This window comes from Lissotriton vulgaris, chromosome 7 (genome assembly GCF_964263255.1).
Source record: "Lissotriton vulgaris chromosome 7, aLisVul1.2, whole genome shotgun sequence".
NCBI lineage: Eukaryota > Metazoa > Chordata > Amphibia > Caudata > Salamandridae > Lissotriton > Lissotriton vulgaris.
The window spans coordinates 44733386-44760663 of record NC_141695.1 but is presented as its reverse complement, the minus strand read 5'-3'; the positions used below and the strand labels follow the sequence as shown (position 1 = coordinate 44760663).

Sequence of the window (27278 nt, the reverse complement as noted above, 5' to 3'; positions counted from 1 at the left end):
ATGTTTCATGGACACAGATTACATTAAATTTATTTACATAGTCCAGCCATTCCTTAGTATGAAATTTAGTTAAAAGTCCCGCCACATTCCAAGAGAGCAGATCTACAGTGTTCCACTCATTCAGTTTTACAGATCTCCTGCCAGGTGGACATCCCTCAATAAATGTCCCCGCAGTTAATATTCCTTTTAGTGAACTGCTTCTAGTTTCCCCTTCTACTGTGTTTAGCTGTCAGTAACAGTCTTCTAGTCCCGACAGAGCCCCAAACCTATTTTGTAATCTGATGTTTTGTGGTTTGTGATAGTTTGGAGCCACACCTCCTAGAGGGGTGCCCCATTCTGTGTTTTGTTCAGGGGCATAAAAGAACCTTAGGGGAAGTGATTGGATTCGAGTATTGGGGCCAAATTGTTCCTCATTACAAATAAATTTGGCACATCTTGTGTCCCTGAAGTTGACGATGATACAATCACCTTCAGTTGATTTTGCCCTTCTTCCCACCCAATTTACTCTCCTAACAAATATTATTTCTGGGCAGACATAGCTAGGCAGTGGCCGATTGACATTTAGCCAAAAAATACACTTATTTTTCAATTCCCTGTAGGTCTCCCTCTTGCCATGTACTAATGGTGGCACCCCTGTCAGAACTACCAGGTACGGGGCTGAATCCGGGGGAAGATCAATTGTTTGTTGCTTCTGCACATCATGAATTGTAGAGGGTTTGAGGGTTGTCTGGGATTTTATTGAAGGACTAGTGACCTTCACAGCTTTATCCTTGCTTGCCTGTTCTATTTGAGGTACCCCCTCTGAGATTCTCCGTGGGATTATGGCACTAGAAGCTGATGTATTCTCTGCTGTGAGGCTTTGAACTCCTTTTGTGGGTGCGTTAGGATTAGTCAGCGCATCAGAGCTAGTGCCTAGAGTACCTTGCCCCTCCACAATCGACTGCCTCCTGATTGGGTCCCTTCCCTGAACCCCCAGGCATGTGCTGATGAGAGCAAAAGTTCCAAACACACCAATCTATTTTCAATTCGGTCCAGTCTTTCATGTATGGGAAGGGTAAACTTATGTACAGTACTTTCCAATTTTTTTCCAGAAGGCGACATCCGAAACACTTAGGGCATCTCCTTCCCTGGATCGCAATACGGTTGGCCCATCCTTTGCCGGTGATGGTATATGTGAAGCACTTATTAACAAGTTCTCTTTGGGCGCGACCTCCTTAGTTTTTTGTCCTTTTCCATCTGCCACTTGGTGTTGTACCCCTGTGCATTTCCTTTTGGATATTGGGCCCTGTGGCTGTTGGACCACTCCAACTTTAGCACATCTGGCTGATCTAGTTTTCATATTGGGGAATGCCGCTTCTTGGCAAGATTACACGAATTCAATCCAGCCTCGGGGCTTGCTTCCGGCAGTATAATGACACTTCCATCCCTCCCCTCAGTGGCAAACCCTGTTTCATATAAATCAGTCTCTTTGGGATTGGGTGATCTTGCTCTCGCCGAACTTCCCAATGAGGACCGCTTATCCAAAAGTGGGTCTAACGATAATCTTTTCTCAAGGAGTTCGATATCTTTAGCCAGGGTGGTAGAAACTCTTATCAAAAAATTGTCTAGAGTGCCCATGAGAGACCCACCAGTACTTCTCCCACAGTTTCTCGCTTCAGCTGGGGATGTAGTCATGGTTCAAACAATCCTCGTGAGTCAGTGGATGTTAATCCTAACCACACTTTAAATAATAGTAGCCAAACATGCAAGGGACTCACTGACCTTTAGAATTGTGGGTGTTAAGGGGGTGGCCGGTCCCGTCCTTGGCCGGTCTTGAACGGGCTTAAAGAGGCTTAAACAGGCCCACCCGGCGTCCCGCGACGCGGGGAGCGTGCTAATTAAATGCGCTTCCTGGTGCTGTACTGCGGTTCAAAAGGTGCACCGTTTACCAGTGGTGACTCTTGGCGGTGTCGGCAAGGAAGCCTTCACTTTATCTGCCCTGGTGTAGCTGCCTCTGGTTCGGCCTGTGACCGCTGCCACTGCTCTATGTCAGGTAAGAATCAAGACAAAGGTCCCACATTGGATGATGAGGGCTGGGTGATGATGGCTGGTTTCAGTCCATTCTCTTTGAGAAGATCCATAAAATCATCGAGCTTGGTGAAATTGTATTGCAGTTTTCCTTCAGACACTCCAATAGTTATAAGGTCCAGTAACCAGTGCACTCTGACTTGCTGAATACCACTGTGAGGCACTGACGAAATATATGCTAGGTTAATGTGTTGATCACGGCCATTGCCATGTAGCTCCGCTATGTTGTTTGGTAAGGGAGGACAAAATCATGTGCTCTTCCAGCTATTATCCTCCCTTTTCTGGGTGCTGCCTTTATCCTGTATTTTTCTTCTTTAAATACAACATTATTGTTATTATTGTAATGCATTCTGTAAATTTGTAAATCGCTCTGATACCCGCAAGGGTCATGTTCGCTCTATAAAAACCTATAAAAATAAGTAAATAAATACATATTTAATGTGGATTGGTGGAAATCGGCAGGGGTAAAAAATGCCATTATCACACCCCATACCCATCAACAAGTAGACAGCAGGAGTATCCAGCAACATGCAAGCCACAATAAATACCCATCATATGGCGGTTAAGAGGCTGTGCTATGCCAAAAAAGTTTGCTTTCTACAGAAAAACCCAAACATTTAGACCAGTGTATTGAATTATAACATACATCTTAATAGAGTTGTATTTATTTATTGGTGCTGTTAAGCCAGTGATATTGGGCAGCACTATTAGACGTAAAATACACAAACAAAAGATTACGTTTTGACATCAAATAAAAAAAGAAACCTTCCATATATTAACCTGCTTACTGCTCATTATATACCGCTGGGTGCTTGTAGGTAGGTATATGTGCCATTTTTGTGCCATATACAGATATCTACGAGCCACCTGAAGAGATTAGGGATTCAAGCATGGTTGTCCGACCTTTCACCTTTCACAGGCTGATAAAGGGGAAATCATTGAGTTAAAGTTAGAGCATGTTATTCACAGTGGTGCAAACATTGGAGCATGGCTGGTGCCTGTCAGAGATGGCATGGCGAGCAAAAAAATGATGGGCTGGAATGCAGCCTCAAGCAGTTACCAGTAGTAGAGAGAAATTCAAGTGTTTCACCCATTCCTTTTGTGCTTTCTTCACCTCCACTCTGTAAGAGCCCAGACCTGGGTCCTGTGCTCACTCCATCATAGGCCTCACTCACCCGACTGACCCGGGAGAGTGGGCCAAAACAGGTTTAGGAATAATTGTGCTCTAGTTCTGAGGGCTCTGGCTCCCAGTCTCAGCAAAACTATTCCTACTGAAGCAGGGTCAAGGCTAATTTGCTCGTTTCTGTCTGGGGTGGTATGGTGGGCAAAACAATCATCCACTTGAATGGGGTCCTGAATAATTACCACTGGTTGAGAATAACTCAAACATTCCACACAGTACTTTTCTACTTTTTGCAAAATCTGCTGTTGCAATCACTACATAGAGCACAACATTATGTATTTGCTAAATGACAAAGAAGGGTTCCATAAATTTTGCTGAGATTTGTACCCTGGCCTTCATGGGGCATGTAGTGTAGTTCCTAGTTTCCCACTAGGCCCTGCGCATTGGAATAACATAAACATTAGTATCGACGTGGAACTGTGGATATTCCAGGCCTCCACTGACTATGCTAAACTTAATTGGGTTGTGTTACCAACTAGCTCAGAGGTCACTGGAAACTTTCTTCTCTGCATAGGAAGTGATCAGCTTCCTTGGCACAGACAAGAAGGGATTCAGCTTTCCAACAACCGTGCAACATGACAACTTTGCTCCTCAGATCAAGAGTCAATCTCTAGGGTCGTGTGAAACAATAGACATGCATTTCACTCAGTCAGTCTAGTGCAGTTTACTTTCACGAGATGTAGAGAATAGAGAGACGGGCATTTGTCAATAAAGGGTTAACATTTATTGAACAGTCTTTCTTCTCGTACAAGAGAAATGTATTGCCACAAGTTTCTGGCATCACTTCGGGGTCGTTTTGATCTTCAGAGAAGTTGTCGAAGTTGATGAAATAACCAGAGGCAGTTCTGTCAATTGATGGGATTGTTCTTTCAATCTGTCTTTCGGTAGCATTTTCTGATGCCACATTAGTGTAGACTGGTGATGTTTCTTGACGAACTGTTTCAATCTGTGTTTCGAGAGGCACGAGTTCCATGGCATTATTGCATAGTCCTTCATTGTGCACTGCAGGCTGATCGAATGTGATGAGTCTTTCAGTTTGAACCTCTTGGATTGTTGCAAGTTTGGGTATTCTGTTGTTTCTTGGGAGTCCACTGGGCCTACTGTTGATTATAGGCCACATGCTTGTGGTTTTACCAGATCGATAGACACAACTCTGTTCTCCTTTTTACCAGCAAGGGGCGGTAGCACAACTGATCTTGTTCCGGTGACTGCCAAGACAGGTACTGCTTTTCTGTAAGAAGGCCCAAATTCCTTCTTAACCGCGATCTTTTCTCTGACTAGATCCCCAATCTTTGGAATCCAGACAGGCCTTGCTGGGGCTGTTGCTGGTGGTGCCTCGTCAGTGGTACTTGGCTGTTGCTTTAAGTTTATGTTGCTTAATGATTTTCTTGTTTCATTCAGTTCCTGTAAAACAGCCAAACGATCCTTTACATCAAAGTGCGTTGTTTCTTCTTATACCACTGACATCTGACTATCGAGGTCCTGAACGCGCATTCTAATTCCGAACAATAGTTCGTATGGGCTGAAACCTTATAGAGAATTTCTTGGCATGTTATTAAGACTAGTCTGGACACTTGTTAAATGTTTGACCCACCCAGCGCCTGAACCTAATACCTTCGCTGTTATAGATTGCTTTATGTCACGGTTTTTTCTTTCTACCACACTTGTGCGACGGACAAGAATACCGCAACCCAATTCCCATGCTGGCCATGGCCTCCTTATAAGCTCGAGAGCTGAAAGCAGGACCCTGGTCAGAATGGAACGTGGTAATTGCGTATGTGCCGATAAAGACTCGCAAATCTTTTATAACCGTTCTAGCGTCAGCCGAGCGCTGGGGGCCTCATTTTTTAAGTGCTTTTCGTCTTAATGGTGTACACTGGGACGCGCTTCTCTTCTTCTTTTATTGCGCAGATAGACCGCCTTATGCTGTCTAGAAGGGATCCTGAAACTACACTGGCCTGTTCATTTCTGCGATCTCTGTTGCAGTTTTCACAATTTTGAGCAAAACATTGAATATCTACACTCATTCCTGGCCACCAGTACTCTGATTGTAATTCTTTCAGAGAAACCTTGATTCTTTGGTGTTTCAGACCCAACCCCATGTGTGCTTCCAGTAAGAGGAAGCCCCTCCTGCTCCTGTTTGGAATTACTCTGTCCCCCACTCCAGGGATTCGAGCAAAAGGAACGGAGAATGCATCGATTATGTATGCATAATTGAGTGGATAGTTTACGGGTAGTGCTGCACAGTCGCCTTTTACGGTCGTTTTTACTGCCAGCATGGTTTCCCCATCTATGTATTTATCTGTACGCTGTTTTGTGGCTACGGAAGCCGGTTTAGTTGCTTCCGATGTGGCTGTATTAGCCAATGAATTCCCTGCAACGTGAACGCCATCACGTTGAAGACTCTGTGCGTGAATCACGTGAGTCTTTTGTAGTTCTTTGTGTAAAAGAGCTACCTGTTCCCAGAGCAGTTTATGCTTTATTGTGGCACCTGTGTCATCTTTGTAGTCGTTTTCGATCCAACTCTGCAGTTTATTGTTGTAAGAGTTGACGCAAAAATGAGAATCGCACACTATAAGTGTCGGGAATTCACGTTCTGCATTTTCGAGCGCCATCTTTAAAGATCTGATTTCAGTTCTTTGAACCGAACAGTTTCTTACAGATTCAGTTTTTGTTACATTCGGTCTGAATTTACCGCACAGCCAACGACCTTTAATGATCGCACATGCTGCATCGTAGGATTTTCTCTCTACGTGGAAATGCTGTACAAAGCTATCTGTATAGATTATACATGCGTATTGTGGGAGAGGCAGAATTTCGATTGGCAGAGGATATTCTTCTTCATATTCTAAATCATTCAGTTCTTCAAATTGCGGGGCGAAATAGTATTTCACATCTTCCGCTCCTAGAGAATCTATACACTGTATCCATTTCGGATCCAGTGACACTGTAGGCAGGTTTACTGGGCTGAATAGCGCCTCGAAGGCGGATTCCGCTGTAAGGATATTAATCCGTTTGCCGTGTGCTAGTTCTCGTTCATTTGCTAATGCGATTTGCACTGCGTTCACAGTTCTTTCTGTGTGACTGAATGTTTTTTCTGCTTGTGTGTACAAGTGAGATTTAATTGAAATTGGTACCTTTTCTCCCTCATTAGAGGTAAGGTATGTGAATCCGCATTTCCCTGGGATGACTCGGATTACAAGATCACGTGTGTTGTCACGTGTATCTAATTTTGTTTTTGCTAACATGTCTGTTTGCAGTGATCTCAAAATTTCTGTGTGTTTTTGAGTCCAATTGATTTGTTTAAAATCAGGTTTAATTAGTTCGTAGAGAGGTTTAACCCTTTCTGCGTAATTTAGGATGTAAGTTCTTCCGACATTCAGAAAACCTAGTATGGACTGTAAATTCTTCATCGTTTTTGGAGCTTGGAGTACAGCGCACTTCTCTAAGAAGTTGTCCGCTAGGCTTTTCCCTTCACTTGATAATTCGTACCCTAAAAACAGTACTGTCAGATGGGCAATTCGGGACTTTTTAAAGTTGAATTTGTAACCCTCTGCTGCGAACCCAAGTATAATGGTGTTCACTCTTTTCAAGTGAGTATCCAAGTCGTCGTCTGTGAGATAAATATCATCTACGTAAGATAATGCTTCATCATCATAGATTTGTAGTTACCCTAGCTGAGAATAGTCCTGGGCTGTTCTTGAACCCTTGTGGGAGTCGACAGAATTTTTTCTGCGACCCAAATGCGGAGAAAGCGGTCAAATATCTGCTTTCTGGTGCAATGTTTTGACAAAAGAAACCATTAGATATGTCTAATGTCGTTTTATATTTTTTCCTAACTATGTTATTCATTAGGGCTGCACTATGCGAGTTTTGTACTGCAAAAGTTTTGCAACATGTATTAAGATGTCTGTAGTCCAAAACTAGACGATATGAATTGTCTGGCTTGGAGACAGGAAACAAAGGATTGTTCATTTGAGAGGTGCATGTTTCAATCACCCCCTGGTACTCAAGTTGATCTAAGATCTCCCTGACCTGTTTTTTAGCATCTTGCTTTATGGGATACTGCCGTTGGGCAGTTGGTTCACTTTTTAATTGGATTTTGTGAGGAGGAGAATCCTCATCCCATCCTACATGATTTTTATACAATGCAGGTGCCTGGGCTACTGCCCATTTCCGTGCATATGTATATTTTTTATGAATCGGAATGTGATTCGAGAAGGCAGGCATAATCACTTCTTCGCCACGAGGGCACTCCCTGACAATCTCCGGGGGCCAATCTTTTTCAGCTAACAGAATATCATAGCCTTTTGAGAGCTTATCCCAAAATAGACCCTTAATTTTCCTAGTCTTATCACCCTCTATACGCAATGTTATTTCGTATATTTTATGGGGCTCGCTAAGTCTGGCGTCGGCAGTTTCAACTTGAATGTATTCATTCGTGTCCACTGTCTCCAGATGACTCATCAAGATCTTGCGCGCTATACTGATTTCTGCTGCACTGTCCTACATTGTCAATGCCCACTCCCCGTTTTTCAACTGTGTCCTCAGTATTCTCGGCATGGTTGATTACTCTAATACTGGCTACCTTCTTTTCTGAAATTGAGATTTCTTATTTTGAGCAGGTTCCTTGTTGTTGGACTTGGTGTGCTCTCCAGGGTCTGACCGTCCTCTTCTTTCCGAATTCTGTGGAGAAGATCGAGAGGGACGTGTATCAATACTTTGATATCTATCAGGTTTTTTCAGATTATCCCTATTTCTAAGGTTATATCTTTTCTCAGAGGGCTCCCGTTGGGGAGACTGGCGTTCTCGAGTCGGAGTTCTTTCCCTCCGTCGAGGAGACCTTCCTCTGGACTGGAAAACTTTTCCCTTGGGAGTGGATTGTTTATTTCCATCCCAGCTCTTTTTAGGAGTGTTTACATTATTTTTAATAAATAATTTTTCTAACTCTCTATAAGCTTTAGTTAATTCTCCTATGTTAACTAAGAGATCTTCTTTTGACATTTTTGCAATGTCAGGATGTGGTGTGTAGCTGGCTAGAACCGGCCACGTGGCTCCTGGTCTACCTAGAGGACCAAGCCTAGTTATGTGATCATTGTGTTTTAGGGCGCCATTAAACCAGAGCAGGTGCTCTTGAAATTTAAGTGGAATTTCAATCTCCTCGAAAGGAGCGTACTCTTCCAGAGGTTTCTCTATTTTGTAATAGTGAAACTCTTTTGTTCTAGCGTTTACCGCTGGAAAGTTTATCCATGAATAGAATACCTCTGTCTGCCGATACTCGTGAGCCTCTATCACGAAGATTACTGTACCACCTTGAGGTGTCAGTCCGTTCTCTATAAGTTTTAAAGTTATAGATCTTCTTAAGTGGACCGGGATGATAATTGCATCCGGGTCTGTGTGTTCGGGACCTTGCTGAGTCGCATCTGCTGCGGCCCCAGAGGTTCCGTTATTTTCTACCGACATTTGTTAAAATGCAATGTTTGCAGAGTAGGTCTCCAAGGAGACAAAGATTAGGTGCACAATATTTTGGAACACTGTATCCTTCAACGTTGAATAAACCAGAGCTTAACCTAGGAATCTCTTCCTACTAAGGTCGGGCGGATTTTAACCTTTCACCCACTCCAGACGTCTATTGGAGTATTTACGGGAGAAAGGGGTCTGTGTGAAATATGCACGACTGAGTTACTCTACTGTCTTGTGTTAGTTTATCGCCTTACCAAACGTTTGGGTGCCATGTAGTGTAGTTCCTAGTTTCCCACTAGGCCCTGCGCATTGGAATAACATAAACAGTAGTATCGACGTGGAACTGTGGATATTCCAGGCCTCCACTGACTATGCTAAACTTAATTGGGTTGTGTTACCAACTAGCTCAGAGGTCACTGGAAACTTTCTTCTCTGCATAGGAAGTGATCAGCTTCCTTGGCACAGACAAGAAGGGATTCAGCTTTCCAACAACCGTGCAACATGACAACTTTGCTCCTCAGATCAAGAGTCAATCTCTAGGGTCGTGTGAAACAATAGACATGCATTTCACTCAGTCAGTCTAGTGCAGTTTACTTTCACGAGATGTAGAGAATAGAGAGACGGGCGTTTGTCAATAAAGGGTTAACATTTATTGAACAGTCTTTCTTCTCGTACAAGAGAAATGTATTGCCACAATTGCAAGAATTGTTATTATAAAAAGTACGTACAGTAAGATAAGGATTGCGAAATAGAACTGTAAAAGCATTGATATGGTTTCTTAGCCATACAATGGTTTAAAAGTAATAAAACATATATACAGTCATATATACATTAGGCTAACATACTCAACTGGTGCTTCTAACTAAGCCTACCCCAGTGTGCCTGACCTAAGCCTAACACGTGGAAGGGGAGTAAGTAAGTAGCTTAAGTTAAGTTGGTTTTGCCAAGGTTTGTTTCAAGAATTCTCACCTAAGGGTTTAGTCAACACCATACCTCTGAATAGAATGATGGAGGATTGGTATCTCCTTCAGGGGTTACTCTCGATATCCCAGTCACCCGCGAGGGCAGACTGGAAACGCCGGAGCTGGATTTCTCTGCACGAGAAAGGCAGCGTCTCTTCTTCAGCGCGTCGAGGAAGGAGGGGGGACAGCATCCGCGGGCAGCTGGAATCTGCTGGATGTCTTCGCAGAGGGATGGCTGTTTCAGCTCCTAAGCGTACTGTACCATCGTTCGCGCTTTAGCAGCGATAATGGTATCAGCAGCTTCACCACCAAGGGACAGCAGGCTGCAGCGACAGAGTGCTAGATTTACCAACACGGGGTCTTGCAGGCAGCTGGCATCAGCAACAGTAGCTCTCCATTGCTTAAGGCAACGTTGGTAATATTTATACCTGACAGGTGCCGGGTTTGACGCAAGTTTGCTGGACATAAGACGTCAATTAAAGATGTCACTAGGAAGTGATAGTTATCAGTTGCTCATTAGAGTTCCATTACTAATCAAAACACAGCAAGCGGGGATTTCCAGGTTTGCAGAGTTTTTATCTTGTTGAAGAACTCGGAGTGTTATCTAGGAATATCAGCTAGTGACTACTGCTCTGTCATTGCACTAATTGGTCGCAAAGGAAGTGGCAGAGAGAACTATGCTGGAATGTGGCTCTGTTCGTGTGAGGCCAGAGATGACTTTTCAGAAAATCGCACTTGAACGGTTATGCCAATATAGGGAATAAATGGATTTATAGCCGAATAGGGGCATAAGGTCACAGTATCGATCAGGAACCTAGATAAACACGCAACAGGACTATCTTGACATCCTGACCTTTTACATATTTTGGCCTCTATTCCACTCCCAACACACAGTGAGAAATCTGTGCTGATTGTAGAGTATTTACCATCTGCTATGGGCTGGGTGTTTTTAGCTCCTAGCGTGTTGCTTTCTCTGAGCCTGGTAACCTTTAAACCCTGACTGCCTTTACCAGCTTGACTATCTGCCATCTTACAGCCTTCTTTTGTTTTCCGCTTATGGGATTTACCACCACACCTCCCAGGTGGCTGATGGTCTCCAAGTGTCCCAAAAAATGTCATGGGCTTGGTGGTTTGCAGATCAGCACTGAGGGAAGACAGAGGAGTTCTGGGAGATGACATAGGCATCAGCAGGAGACCACTTACCCAACACTGTGAGCTGGTATCGACACATACTCTCCCCTTCAGCATATATTGTTGGGAACCTCCAAGTAGACTTTAGCACTAACCTTATCTTCAAGCACAGACTTGTATGCAGGGATGATCCTCATGGCATAACCTTGTCCCTCTCACCAGCCTTCATACACTGTTGGTGACAGCGGGGCCCTGGGTTCCTCTTTCTGCCACCCATGCTGTAAATGGTAACTGTGCTGTCTTTGGGGTAAGCGTCTATTGCTATTGCCAATGACGTATATGTTTTGTGTGGGAGAAAACTATGCATAAATGGTACTTATACTCTGGCTGTTTAGTGTATCTTTTGGAAGGTGCAATGCTGCAACTGCCTTTGAAGTAACATTTAATGTTTGGAAGGTGGAGTGAGGTAATGTACCACATAATATTGTGGCTGTACTACTACCTTTGATTGTGGACCCAACTGCTGGCAGGGTGCATGGTGACCATCTGCCAATATGCATCCACTCAAGTTCGGCTGTCCAAAATTCTACCTCTGTGAGGCGTCTGTTCTATGCAAATATCACTTCCAGCTTACCTTCTCCTAGTACTTTTTGTCGAAGGCCCACTAGGCCAATGTGGTGGAGGTCTGATGGATAATTTGATGAAGAGAGCAAAATAATTTTGCAATGGGGAAGTGGGGTGGAGAAAAGTAAGAGGGACTGTTGTGGAGGAAGGAGAAGTTGCTAAGGATGTTGATAGTGATGGGATGAGAAGAGTTGGAGGAGGAAATACTCTTTGGTGGATGTAAAGAAATAAGGCAGGATAGGCCTATGGATAAGTAGGGATTGAAAAAGGATAGGAAGTGCTATGTGGTTGCAGGATAATGATCAGAGGCAGAACTCAGAAGGATGAGGGGGTGAAAGAGAACAAGAGAATGAGAAAGAGATAGAGAAAGACTGAAATCATTCCTAGAAAGAGCAATCCAGGAGAGCATAAAAAATCTAGAGGAAATACAAGATCACAAGAAAGTTACAGAGAGGGAAAGAGAGAGAGAGAGAACACATTGGGTTGAAATTTAAGACTTCAGCTGTAGAATTTCCTATTCTTGCACTGTTACTATTTTTATAAATCACTACTATTTATTACTCCCCTTCTACGAATGTACATATATGCGATGGTACACAGACATAATATCGAGTTTTAAATTTCGATATACAATTATATTGAACTTTAAATATCGATAGGACATAATATAGAAGGTAAGTAATATCGACAGTCTTAATATCGATATTAGTATGATATTAGTAATTTCGAAGTTTTAAATATCGATGTCAATAATATCGAAATAAATAATTTCGATGTTACTAATATCGATTTTTAAATAAATTGTGTGTATATTATATTGTATTTATTATGTTTTATTATTTATTTTTAATGTAATTTAATTAAATATTGTCTTTTAGTACTGTAGCGGGTTGTGGGTTTATAGGGGAATAGGGTGGGAAGTAATTTAATTATGTTAAATTAATTATTAATTAGTAGGAATAATTAATTAATTAATTGAGAATTAATTTTTAATTAATTTTAATTAATTGATTAATTGATAAATATGTTCTGTAGCGGGTTATAGGTTTATAGGGGAATAGGGTGGGAAGTAATTTAATTATGTTAAATTAATTATTAATTAGTAGGAATTATTAATTAATTAATTGAGAATTATTTGTAAATAATTTTAATTAATTGATTAATTGATAAATATGTTCTGTAGCGGGTTATGGGTTTATAGGGGAATAGGGTTGGAAGTAATGTAATAATGTTTAAATAATTATTAATTAGTAGGAATCATACATTAATTAAAAATAATTGGTAAATATATTTAATTATTTTGGTAATTATTTTTAATTAATTGATAAATATGTTCTGTAGCGGGTTATGGGTTTATAGGGGAATGGGGTGGGAAGTAATTTCATTATGTAGAGTTATTTATTAATTAGTAGGAAGCATACATTTATTTTTATTAATTGGTAAATGAATTTAATTAAATGGTAATTAATTTTAAATAATTAATTAATTGATAGATGTAATTTATAAGTATGTAATTTAAACCCCTACGCTATCCAACACTTTCCCTACTGTTGCACTCTCTGGAGTGGGAATGGTAATTTTTACCCCTATGCTATCCAACACTTTCCCCACTGTTGCACTCTCTGGAGTTGGAATAGTAATTGTTACCCCTACGCTATCCAACACTTTCCCTACTGTTGCACTCTCTGCAGTGGGAATAGTATTTGTTACCCCTACGCTATCCAACACTTTCCCTACTGTTGCACTCTCTGGAATTGGAATAGTAATTGTTACCCCTACGCTATCCAACACTTTCCCTACTGTTGCACTCTCTGGAGTTAGAATAGTAATTTTTACCCCTATGCTATCCAACACTTTCCCTACTGTTGCACTCTCTGGAGTTGGAATAGTAATTGTTACCCCTACGCTATCCAACACTTTCCCTACTGTTGCACTCTCTGGAGTGGAAATAGTAATTTTTACCCCTCCGCTATCCAACACTTTCCCTACTGTTGCACTCTCTAGAGTTGGAATAGTAATTGTTACCCCTACGCTATCCAACACTTTCCCTACTGTTGCACTCTCTGGAGTTGGAATAGTAATTTTTAACCCCACGCTATCCAACACTTTCCCTACTGTTGCACTCTCTGGAGTTGGAATAGTAATTTTTAACCCTACGCTATCCAACACTTTCCCTACTGTTGCACTCTCTGGAGTGGGAATAGTAATTTGTAATCCTACGCCATCCAACACTTTCCCTACTGTTGCACTCTCTGGAGTTGGAATAGAGTGAGTTCCTTTTTACTTTGCGCTGTCTACAGATCATACTTTAACTCAGTGTAAATCTGATTTGTATGCATTGACCTTTGACACTTCAAACTCAAAAAGTCGGTGTGCCCTGGGCTGGGCCAGCACACCTGTTCATGCACGGACTCCAGATCTGCACAGCACTCTTTAAACGTGTAGTGCAGTTCAGTCCATAACTATCATCCTTGTAGACATACCCAGCATGACTGTTGTTTGTACACCAGAGTGTGTTCTTTATATGTTGTTCATTCTGTTGTTTATTACATATTCAAAACCATCCCAATAACACAAGTCCTCGAATGAAATGAAATATACACCACGCAGTTGAGCTTCGCTTTCTCCCTATATTTTTTATCCGGGGGTTTTGTTTGGCTGAATCTGGATCTGTCTGCATACTGTTGTTGTTGACTTTCCTGCATGTTTGCAGGCTTTGCATGAAATGTGAAATGAAGATCTCTCTGTTAAATAAGTCTTTCTGACAGATACATGTAGGGCTCATGCCCACATGTTACAGAAAATAACAAATAAAATGTGTTTTTAAAAAAATATATATGTATACACCACGCAGTGCCCAGCAAGATGTAGTTTGTAGCAGAAAGTTAGTTCTGATTATTAATAGTTTTCACATTTTCAGAAAGAAGCCATCGGTGAAATGTATTTTTCTGATGGATTCTGTGTGAATGAGGGTTTTTTTTATTGTATTCTTGCTTCTAACCTTCTGTCCATGTTTGTGGTGAAGTGTCCTTCTGTTAGAAAGACTGTACGCATTGGTTTCAGAATTCGTAGATATCCGTGTAAACCTTGGCTATGCACCAATAAAGGAAACCCTTGTAAGATTGCATTACCGAGCTCTTGACAGACATGCAATTACCAGGGTTGAGATCTCAGCCAGCACCGCCCTGGACTGCTGTAACTCCTGAAAGGTCACTCACACACAGAGGCACAATGCAGTGCTCACAGATCTCTGTTTGCGCTCGGTGAGCTGGAAGGAATCTATGATCCATGGGGGGGGGGGGGGGCTCCAGGGCTGCCCCTCCGTAACTTCACCCTCCCGCCAGAGTCCTCAGTATGGGGGAGTCTGCTCCTGGTCACTGCTGGAAGGAGGCGACTCTCTCTTGCTGTTGATGTTGGGACTGTTGCATGAGCCCCATGTAACATGAAAATAACATGGCTTCCAACCGGCTATCTGCAGTACTCTGGGTTCGGCTCTTCCTCGTCACAGTCCAACAGCTTAATGGTAAATCCTCTCCCATGATGCGGGCAGTGAATTGCCACCACCTGCACTGGCTGCCTTCATTTTGTGTGAATTTCCACTTGTAAGAATCTTCATCACAGGCCCTGTTCTATGCTTGAGCCCACAGCTGCTCCAACCAGGCCTGTCGTTGCCTGTCTCCATACTGAGACCTCCTCTTCCAATCCAGCTGATGTCCCTGCGTGTCTTCACTTCCCCTACTGCACCTTGGCCCAGATGTACAACCGCTTTTAGTGGTCACAAACAGAGAACTAAGTCGCTTGCAACTGCTAAAACGCCTTCTGGCATATACTAATCCTCTTTTGTGAGTCGATAACCTATTACGGATTTGCAAAATAGGGTTTTTTGAGTCTTTATTAGGTAGGGGTGTTCGAAGGGCTGACCATGTTGAATCTTAGTCCCATGGGACGTAATGAAACCTCTTTCTCTCCACAACCGGCCAAAACTATGGGCCACGCCAAATGCGTACTGACTATCTGTGAACACATTCACTCTCTTTCCCTCAGCTAAAACACATGCTCTCGTTAGAGCTATTAATTCTGCAGCTTGGGCAGAATTCTGACTCACTCTTGCAGTCTCCACAATCGTCTTCAAAGTCGTCACCGCGTAAGCAGCAGTCACATCACCATTCTCCAATTTAAAACATGACCCGTCCACATACAGCGTACCATCCGGATCGGGTAACGGAGTATCTTTCAGGTCAATGCGTCCTTTTGTCTCTTCCTCCGTTTTAAAATAGCAGTCATGTGGCTCAGAATCACTCGACTCTTGATCAGTCGGCAACAGCGTTGCTGGATTCAATACATTACACCTTTTGATCTGAATATGACTCGCTAGTAGTGTCAGTTCGTAACCAGATAATCTCGCACTGGTAAGGTGTTGTGTCTTCGTTCGGTTCATGAGTGTATCCACTGCATGAGGAACCATGACCACTAGCATGTTGTTCATCACCAAACCAGCAGATTGCCGAATGGAAGCCGCAGCTGCCGCTGTAGCCCTCAAACAACTAGGCAACGCTCTGGCTACCGGATCTAATGTTGATGAGAAATACGCACAAGGGCGTTGTTTATCACCAAACTTCTGTGTCAGGACACTCAACGCGCAACCTTCTCTCTCGTGAACGTAGAGCGTGAATGGTTTACTGTAATCAGGTGTACCCAATACAGGAGCTGAACACAATGCTTTTCGTAACTCAGAAAAACTCTCCTGACATTCATCAGACCATGGTACCGGACTCGGAACATTTTTCCCAGTCAAAGCTACCAATGGTTTCGCTAAAAGAGAAAAATTTGGAATCCACTGCCTACAGTAAGAGGTAATACCTAAAAAGGCACGTACCTCTCTCTGTGTGCGTGGAACACTCATTTGCGTAATTGCTTTTATTCTTTCTGGGGTCAACTTCCTTCCCTCCTTTGACAAGAGATGACCTAGGTAGGTCACTTCTTGGCAGCAGTATTGCATCTTGGAAGGTGATACTTTGTGATTCAAATCAGACAAATGATGTAACAACGATACTGTAGCTGCTTTGCAAGTTTCCTTGTCATCGGCAGCCACTAAAAGATCATCTACGTACTGTACTAGGGCAGAACCTGGAGGAAGGACAAAAGAATCTAGCTGACTTTTTAATGCTTGACTGTAAATAGATGGACTCTCACAGTAGCCTTGCGGAGCGCGTTTAAATCTGAAGCTTCGACCTCCTAGACAGAAGCCAAAAATATCCCTGCTTTCCTCGGCTATCGGAATGCTGAAAAAGGCATTCTTTAAGTCGATGACTGAGAACCAATTGGCTGTAGCAGGAATCAATGTTAACAAGGCAGTAATGTCTGGAACCACAGGAAACTGCGGAACCACAATCTTATTAACTTCTCTAAGGTCTATGACAAACCTATATACTGGAGGCTTCGTAGGATCAGTTCGTTTCAGAATTGGCAATACAGGACTATTACAAACATTTCCTCGAGTTTCTTCAACCACACCTTTCTTAATCAAATCTTGCACAATCAATAAAAGTGCACGTTCTCCTTCACTCGATATTTTATATTGGGGAATTCTGGGAAATTTTACATTTGCTTTCAAAGTTACTACATACGGTGGTATTTCCAAAAGGCCTACATCATTAGGATCAGTCGCCCAAAGAGAATTAGGGAGTGAGCGCAGCTCTGGCGGGAGTGCGTCCATTGACAAGTACATCGGAGAAGTGAGTCTTTTACCCAAAGTAAGCTGTACTCCTTCCGGAGAACAGTACAATGTCGCATATAGTCGTTTTAACAAATCTAAACCAAGCAGATTTTCATTACAACCTGTCGTCAAAATCAAGGGTGCTTTCAATTGGCATGGTCCAACAGAAATAGACAAAGGATTAGATATCGGGTTGTAAACAGGGGCGCCTGAAAAACCTATGGAAACATTTGTTGAGCCAGACAAAGGTGCGCCAGGGAGTTTCGCATGAATGATAGAACTTTTTGCGGCACCAGTATCCAACAGAAACGGTTCGACTACACCTGATGTTGCTACTGCGACATAAGGCCCACTCTGATCCACTGGAACTGATACTACTCCCTCTCTCTGTCCATGGCTGTCCTAGTACCCATTTTGCTGGAATCCCTCACCAACTTCACAATAATCCTCAACAAGATATTGCTGAGATCTATTCTGTTGAGCTGACTGTACGTTTCGTTGATCAAAGTGATTAGAGGGACGATCATTCGTTTGCGGAGCCATAGCACCTCGCCCTCGACCTCTAGAATTCTGCGCAAAACCACCACGACCTCTCTGAGCTGCTGCTGCATTATTTTGCGCTAAAATCGGACATTCATTCTTGTAGTGACCCTCTTTCTTACAGTACGCACACTGATTCCACTGATATTGAGGCCTGGTTGAACTATAATCTGTCCTTTGATACGAATTCTGTTGCATATTAGTCTGGTTCGTGCGAGGCGGATACGCCTGCTGTAAAAGAACTTTAGTCTTTAAATCTTTCGTTTTCTTCTCTGATTTCTCCTTTTCCTCTTTATCCCTATTTTCGTAGTACTGCGCAGTCGCAAGTATTTGCGCTGTTGTAGATACAGCCCACGCACTTTCTGAATCCTTTAATTTATTGCATAATTCAGGTAACAAATTATGCACAAATTTATCGACAAACAATCTCTGTCCTCCTTCAGTGCTCATATCCTGACCACTATGGTCTACAAAAGTCTCTTCGAACCTCGTGAAGAAGTCGGAGACACTTTCATCTTTCTTTTGCTTGCATGCGGATAATTTATCCCAATTAACACGTAACGCAGGCATCAGAGTCTTCATTAAGTCAATTATTCTACCTGGAAGATTAGCAATTAGGGGTTCGGGTTTCGCACCACCCGTTTGCTGACCATCCGCTGCAGTGATAGCTGCCCAATCACCACCTAAGGCTACTTGATGATCCTCTCTACGAATTTTAGCCCACACTGGTTGTGGAACTACATTGCCAAATAGCATGTCAATGTCTGCCAAATTCATTATACAAGCTTCAACTGTCTGTGTCAATTCCTTGTAATATCCGGCCGGATTTTTACGCGGATCTGGTAAGGCCTGTTTCACTGCTAACACTTCAGCTCGCTTCCATGGAATGTGTATCCACACTCGTTGGAACTGTGCTGGAGCAGCCGCAATACCAGCAACCGCATCAGCTTGCACAGCTTCGCGCCAAATTGGAGGAACCTCCCTCATAGGATATTGGCGACTTAGCTTCATTTTACCTTTCTCTAAATCTCTCGGTGAACGAAGTGATGGATCATTCCTAAAACTCAAAATAAGTTCCATCGCTTCTTTTATATTATCACCCACTATCATTCCTGCAGCAAACTCTTTTTGCACCTTAATTAAATCCTCCAAGTCTGATTCAACATCATCTTCCTCTATCTCCTCACGTAACAACGAGCACATCTCATCAAAGACGTATCGTTGTGTTGGTTCTTTCCACTGCATAAACGTATCTAATACATCTCTCGTATTATATCTTCTAACTTTCGTAATCCATCTGAGAGCCGTGGAATCTAAAACTCCCCGTTCTTCAGTACTTGGTAGCTGACTACGTCTCTGAACTGAATCAGAAGTAGGAGTCTTAATTAAGGATTTATATAAAGGAGACAGAATATTAGCAACAGAATCAGTTATTTTTCGACGTACAGAAAGTGGAGTTAATACACTTGCAGACGTAGAGAACACAGTAGAGGTAGGAACAGATTGCGAAGCAGTAGGAGTATCGATGAAAATAGTTTGTGAAGTAGTAGGTGTAAGCGAGACAGATACAGGTATAGAAGTCGGCAACCCAGGAAGAGGAGGAGCCGTAGGAACATTCACATTAACCACAGGAGGTACAGGAACTAGATTCTGAGGAACAAGAACACCAGGTTGTCCGGCAACCGGCAATTGAACATTCGGTACAAGTTGAGCCGCAGCACCTTGTGCGTACGGTGGAGGTGAACGTAACAGATAGGACAACAGAGGATCGTTTTCGGGATCCTCCAGTATCTTAGCTGTTTTCGATGGCAAGGCAGGGTAGCACTTGTCAATCGCTAAATTATGCTCTCTAATTGCTACATCTATAGCCTTTTCGCACTCATTATCTTGCAGTTGTTTAGTTGCTTGCTCTAGAGTTAACTCTTCTTGCTCTTTTTGTTCTTTCTTCAACCTTTTCATTTCTCTCTGTTTAGATTCTTTTCGCCAGTAACGGAAAGAATCAAACATTGCCGGCCGGGCTTTCTTACTAAACAGTTTCGCTTCTAAATTATCAAGGATCTCGGGTTCAAAACTACCATGTAGTGGCCAACTAAGGACACCATCCTTCTTACAATAACGGACCCATATCTCATTATAGGATATAGGACCCACTCCAAATTTGCAATATAGGTCATAAAGGGGAGTCCCAATTGGAGGAACCAAACAAGAATCCTCCAATCGTGAGTCATTGTTGCAACCAAAACAAGACAACATTTTCCGACTTACCATTTTCAGTCTGGAACACAAAACAAACAAAACACAGAACAAATATGTGCACTTGAACCAAGAACTTAGGCCTACCAAAACCAAACTAATGTATCGATACCCAAACTGAACCAAATAGATTATCGTAACCAGAACAACCAGTGATAATCTTACGAAACCAAACCAAACCAAGAACCGATCAAGGATTTTTAACAATCCTCACAAAGTAACCAGCTAGCTATCACTAAATACTTAACTGAGGCACTGAAGACGTCACCAAGGAGAAACCCGTCACGTTTCGCTGTACTAAGGCTGCACCTCGGGTCCAAGACATGGCGACGGTCAAGGCAACGGCCCACTACAGCCGTCCTGAACGGGAACCCTCGTGGAAGAGAACTTCAGGGCCACTTTTGCGATATGCCGGGATCGATGAAGTGGGGCGCCTCCCTCAGGAATCTTCACACGAAGCTTCTCGAACTCTTCGGGCTTTTGGACCGGTACCGAATGACGTCGGCCCCACGTTGGGCGCCAATTGGAGTTCTAGACTTTTTGGTTCCGTCCAGAGGTGTCAGGGAACAACACCCAAAGACCCCGGAGTTCCACCTGCCTTGGTGCGCAAATGAACAGAAACACGGGCTTCTCGATGGTGGCGTCAAAGACCAAAGGTTTATTACTGCAGGGACACAGAAATCACAGAATCTACACACGGGCAGAGACTAGGAGACTGTTCGATTTGTACATTGAGGGTTGCTCCTTATATACCAAAAATTGTGCTTTAGGCAAATATTTCACATGTCAGTACATTCCCAAACCTTTGTGTCTTAAACAATAAATATTTGGCGTTACACAGGAACTGTCGATAATATCTGATGCCAAACATCACGAAGAGGGGTTCCCACTAGTCCATCACAATCCCTTGTCAATATTGCATTCAAGAGCCGGACCGCCTCATCGTAAAGTTCGTTACCTCCCCCTAATAAAGGCCCAGAAGGAAAGGAGCAGAGCCAGGTGCAGAAGATAGAAAAACGGGATAAGAGATGTTTGTGGGTTGTAAATGGGCAAGGCCACCAGCTTCGGCCGCCTAATCATGATCAGGACAATGGACAGGAAAACCAGTTCAGGTGGGCTGGCCTCGGGCAGAGGAGGCAGCCTTTGTTGAGTCATGCAGCTTCAGCGTGATCTGGTTTAAGGTGTCCGTGTCATGTAAGAGGTGAATCTCCGGCTAAGGCTACGTGTCCTTAATCAAAGTGGAGTGAATGAAGTGATCAGAGGCTATTGCATATGTGAGGGCAAGGAAACACAAAATGGCGGCCATGATCTAAGATGGATGCCATGGGTAGATCAGAAATGTGTTCATAACAGGAGTGCTCTTGCTCGTTTCGTAGCGAAAACACCAGGATATGCTAAATGGATCATTTGCGGTTCGCTGATACTAATATTATGTATTCCCGACAAACTTGAAAACACGGGTTCAAATCGTCACGGAACCTCAATTACCACCGGCTTCAAATGGGGAGTAAGCCACTCGCAAACGGGAAGGGGTCCCAGGAGACCCCTTTGTGACAATTTTCTTTTTCAGAGCCGGTAGTGGCCCCACGGACCACAGCCTACTCTTAAAAAATTTAACAGAAATGTTTCTTTTTGAAATGCATCGCATTTTCCTTAAAACAAAATGGCCTGGATTTTTTAAAAAAGAAGTTGTTTTATTCAAAATGAACATAGAAATGATGGTCTGCTGTCACCAGCAGGCCGCCGCCCCTGTGTTATTGTCCACTCCAAATGGGTCGCAAATTGCAACCCGCCTCATGAACATTGATGAGGATGGTCATTTGCGAGAGACACATTTGTACATTTCATTTTGCGACTGGCAAATCGAGAGATGCACAAAATCGCAATTTTCGGGTCACAAAATGTAATGGTCGTACATCTGACCCCATGTGCTTCTGGCGTTCCTTGTCTGCTGCGTGGCATTGGTTCTGTTTACCTTTCTGTTCTGGGCCAGCATTACTGGGCTGATGTTTTTGTGGGCCCATAGTGTCGGGCCCCAGGGTTAAATTTGTAAAAAAAAAAACATAATTGCCGGGGCCCTTGTCAGAAGGCCACTGTAGCGAACACCACCCTTTTCCTTACCATGGCTGCCAATGACAGTAACTTCTGAACTACAAATCTTTTGTACTTGGTGATTCCATGCCTATTATACACCCATATGATCCCTGTAAAGCGCTCTGATACCCTAATGGGGCAAGTTTGCGCTCTATAAAACACAAAAATAAAATAAAATAAAGTAATAAAACAATTCATCACACGCCTACCAGTGTGACAGTTCAAACAACTGCAGGCCCCCAAAGCAAAAATAATGGCTTAGATAGCAGATATTAGCCGTTTTATTATTTTTAAAAAAAAATTATTTAGAAATAAGGAAGGTTTCCATTAAAATCCAATACATATCATAAAAAGATATAAAATTCATATTATGCAATAAATTAGTCAACATTACTCAGAAAAAATAATATACATACAATCATAGCTCGTGGATCTTTCATATGATCAGTTTAAAAGTATACATCACCATTGGCTCTTCTGAATGCTTTAGTCATAAAGCTTAGCTTTTTGAATTCCTCCATTTTTTCAGAGGCACCTATATATTCCTACCAAACTCATGTGTCTTCCTTCCCTTAAATTCATATAAACAAGCCTCTAAATTATGTATGCCCAACAGCCTAGATAGCCACATCCGAAACGTGGGGGCGTTGGTATCTTTCCACCCAGCAGAGATAAGAATTCGTAATACTGCAACTGCCATGAACAACAGCGCTTGGGTGTCCCTCCCAACCTTAAGTTTGGCATATGTCCCTGTAAGGATCAAGGTGGGGGATAGATCGATGTTATGACCTAGCAGCCCCCCAAGAACAGAGTTATCTCACTGCGGATTAAGGCCAGATTGGGGCAGTGATAGAACATGTGCAATAGGTCTGCCAGACCTGTATTGCATTAAGGGCACTTGTCATCTTCTCTAAGCCCCCACCCATACAGTTTTGCTGGGGTGTAATAGAGGTTAAACACAGACTTATAATGTTGGGCCCTCAAATTTGACGCTCAAAATACTTTCTTGCTTAAGTGTAGAGCAAGGTCTATGTCAACGTCAGGGTCCCCCAGCTTCTGTGCCCATGTGGTCTCAATTTTCTCCAAATCATCTGGGAGGCCCGACAACAAGAGATTGTAGGCTATACCTATCTTCTTTCCCCCTCTTTTTAAATAATCAGCCATCCGACTATCTGGGGATAACACAATCTTTGGTCTATGTGCTTATAATGTGGAACAATTTGCCCAAATAAAAACAATGACTGTCAGGAATTCCATATTTCTGCTGTATTTCACCAAAGCTAAGAATGGCGTCACCTGTCATAACATCACCCAGGCACCTTACCTATGCTCCCTCCATACAATGCAATTTGCGTTCTGACCCAGATGAGGGAATAAGCTAGATTTCCACAGATTAGTGTTGGCGTTTTTTTTAGGGATCTTCAAAATTTTGCTAATAGCCTTCCAGGTTCCCCAAACCCCTTCAATAATCTTATATCTTGCCTTCCTATAGTACCTTCGATCCGCCTCACACTGCAGTAATCCAAAGGCCTTTCTCCCCAGTAGTAGCTCGAAAATAGAGGGGGGATCCTGGCTCTCAATTTGGCCTTCCAATGGTAGGGGATCAGATTGAATCAATATATTCATTTGCATGAGGAGATTAGGGAAGAAACCCTTCAAATGGCACATTGCAGGCAACACCATAGAGCAGTCTGCCTCGTACAAATATCTGGGCATAGTGGTCGACTCCAGATGGACCCTGAAAGACCACCAATTGTACAGAAAGGCTCAGGCAAACAAATTAAGTTTTGCACTAAACCTACTGAAAACAAAATTGAACTGCCCCTCTAACTCGCACCTGTTGAAGGTAATAGCTGCCAAGTTTCTACCATCTCTAACTTACGGGTCGGAATTGTACAGGTGTAAGGATGCAAACTTCTTGAACACGCAACAGTCAGAGCTGTTCAAACATATTTTCCATATCCCGAGGTTCGTATCCCAATCACAGATCCGCCTGGAATTTGGTCTAACAAATCAGCACCAAGTCAGACAAGCGGCTATTTTAAAAACATGTTGGAAACTAAGAGCAGCTCAAGAAGACACACTCATGGGTCTGTGTTGGATGGAGATAAATCACCAGAGAACATCAAAAAATTACTGGAACACAGTATGCCTGAATGCCTTGTCAGAACGCAATCTGGAAAAGGCATGGAATACAAACCAAACCTTCGCGGCTTTTAAAAAAGTGGCCAACGGAGCCGCAAAGCAAAGATCATGGCTATTAGATAAAGCAGCAACAGCGAACAAAAAACAGGGATGGACGGTGTTGGCCACATATGGGAAAATGGAGCCTCAACCTTACTTAGTCAACCATATATTCATGGCCGCCCAAAAGACTCTTCTAAATCTACGGCTGGGCACTTCCGACAAAAGGAAGAATCATTGTTGCACATATTGTGCATCTGTCCCTCTCTGAAAAATCTGAGACGTTACTTTCTCCTTCACGCATTCCGTTTTTTTAAAATTAGATCATACCGCTCGGCTGTCATGCTAGCACTGAACAGTCAACAATTGCAGACATCCTGTTGAGCCGCAAGATTCTGTCAAAAGTCACTGCAGCTAATACAAATTACTGAGAAACACGATACTAAAGGTCTGAAGCCGGATGCGTGAAGTGTAACAAACTGATCCACTGAACTCCCTCTCACCTCTCACAAACACTCCAATTATATGGATACTTAGAAAGCTTTCCTTTTAACCATTTGACACTTTGTACTCTTTTTAAATCATGTGTTTTATGTTACAATATTGTAAAGGTTTTAATTAACTAAATACAATAATTGCATGAGGAGGCATGCTAGGTGGTATAATCTGAGGTTCGGCATAGCCAGGCCTCCCCTATCCCAGGGTAATGACATGTTGTTAATTGAGCGTCTAGTTTTACCGTACTGCCAAACAAACCCAGCAAATGTGGCTTCAATTTTCCTGATCACAGTTTCCCCTAGAAATAGTGGAATAGCCCTGAACAGATATAATATTTTGGGGAACATCGTCATTTTTAGAACGTTCACCCTGCCTATCAAGGATAGGTGTAGCACGTCAATTCTTTTCAAATCCTTTTCAATTGAATTAATCAGGGGGAAATAATTTTCCGCCACCATCTTTTCAACTGATGCATTAATTTTGACCCCATGATATACAGCTGAATCTACAAACCTATGATCGCTCTTCGTGATATATTTAGTACAGATGATCTGGGTTTTCCCTTCATTCAACTGATACCCGGAACGAAGCCCAAATTCATTTGATAATTCGACCTCTCTGCAGCCTTCGACACAGTCTGCCACAGCACCCTTTTACAACGCCCTTTTACAACGCCTCAGAAACATCGGAATCCAAGGAAAAGCACTGGAATGGATCACCTCGTTCCTCACCGGAAGAACACAGAGAGTCCGCCTCCCACCATTCAAGTCCGAGGCCTCTGAAATCATCTGCGGCGTACCTCAAGGATCCTCACTCAGTCCCACCCTCTTCAACGTATACATGAGCCCCCTCGCGGCCATCGCCCGCCAACACAACCTCATCATCATCTCTTACGCGGATGACACTCAACTGATCCTTTCTCTCACCAAGGACCCCAGCACCGCCAAAACTAACCTACACGAAGGAATGAAAGAAGTCGCCGAATGGATGAAACAAAGCCGTCTGAAACTGAACTCAGACAAAACAGAAGTCCTCATCTTAGGTACATCCCCCTCTGCATGGGACGACTCCTGGTGGCCGGAAGCCCTCGGAAAAGCACCCATCCCAACAGACCACGCACGGAACCTTGGCGTCATCCTGGATTCTTCACTCTCAATGAACAGACAAGTCAGCGCCGTATCCTCTTCCTGCTTTAACATTCTTCGCATGCTCAGAAAAACATTTCGCTGGATCCCCTCCGAAACAAGGAAAACAGTCACCCACGCTCTGGTCACGAGCCGACTGGACTACGGAAACACCCTCTACGCAGGTACCACCGCTAAACTCCAGAAGAAACTACAACGAATCCAAAACGCCTCAGCCAGGCTCATATTAGACATCCCACGCAACTAACACATCTCTGGTCACCTTAAAGACCTCCACTGGCTACCCGTCAATAAGAGGATCACTTTCCGACTGCTTACCCACGCACACAAATCACTCTACGACATCGGACCAGATTGCCTCAACTCTCGACTGTCCTTCTACACCCCCTCCCGCCAACTTCGCTCTTCCAGCCAAGCCTTCGCCACTGTACCTCGCATCAACAAGACCACCATGGGAGGCAGATCCTTTTCCTACCTGGCTGCCAAAACATGGGACTCACTCCCCGCTTACCTTCGCCTCACCCAGAATCACCTAGCGTTCAGAAAGCAGCTTAAAACGTGGATATTTGACAAATAATCCTCCTCCCCTTCCTAAGCGCCTTGAAACCCTCTGGGTATGTAGTGCGCTATACAAATTTTATGACTTGACTTGACTTGACTTAACACAGGCATTGCTTGATAAGGGTCCGGTTTTATTATCGCCAGGTCATCGGCGTAAGCAAGCAGTTTTGTAGTAAAGCCATTAAACACCACTGGGCTGATTTGACAGGAGGCTAACATTCTCTGTATAAATTCTCTGTATAAAAGGATCTATATACATGGGAAATAAAATGGGGGAACAGGGGAAGCCCCGGCGCGTCCCCCTCTTGATTACTATTTTATCCGAACGTTGCCCCATAACCAAGACCCTAGCCACCGGATTGAGATACATGGCTTTGATTGCCCTCAAGAAATTGCTGCCAAAGCCTCTACCGGCCAAGATACCCCAGAGAAAGTCCCAGACACACGGTCAAAGGCTTTCTCCGCGTCGAGGAGGATCATGGCCATCTCCCCCCCCGTGGCACCATGGGCATCGAATAACGCTATTGCCCATCTAGTATGATCAGTAGTGCCTCTACTGGGCACAAACCCATGCTGCCACGGGGAAACGAGACGGCCAATGATCCCCCCCAACCTATTAGCCCGGAGCTTAGAATAAAGCTTTGTTTCCACATTTATTAACGATATTGGGTGATAGGACCCCGGCAGTTCCTTGGGTTTCCCCTTCTTATGGAAGATAATGATGTTAGTCTCATTCCAAGACTCCGGTATAATACCTGAACACAAGATCCCATTAAATAAATCAAGTAAGATTGGGGTGATCTCCTTTTCTAAGCAATTATAAACCTCGAGGGGGATCCGGTCAGGGCCTGCGACCT

General features: G+C 43.2%; 1 protein-coding gene across 1 annotated transcript in view; it reads left to right on the top strand.

Annotated features, from left to right (window-relative positions):
• The window catches only part of LOC147700674 (olfactory receptor 5AR1-like), a 64710-nt gene that overhangs the window by 540 nt on the left and 36892 nt on the right, over positions 1-27278 (top strand). The window lies entirely within an intron of this gene.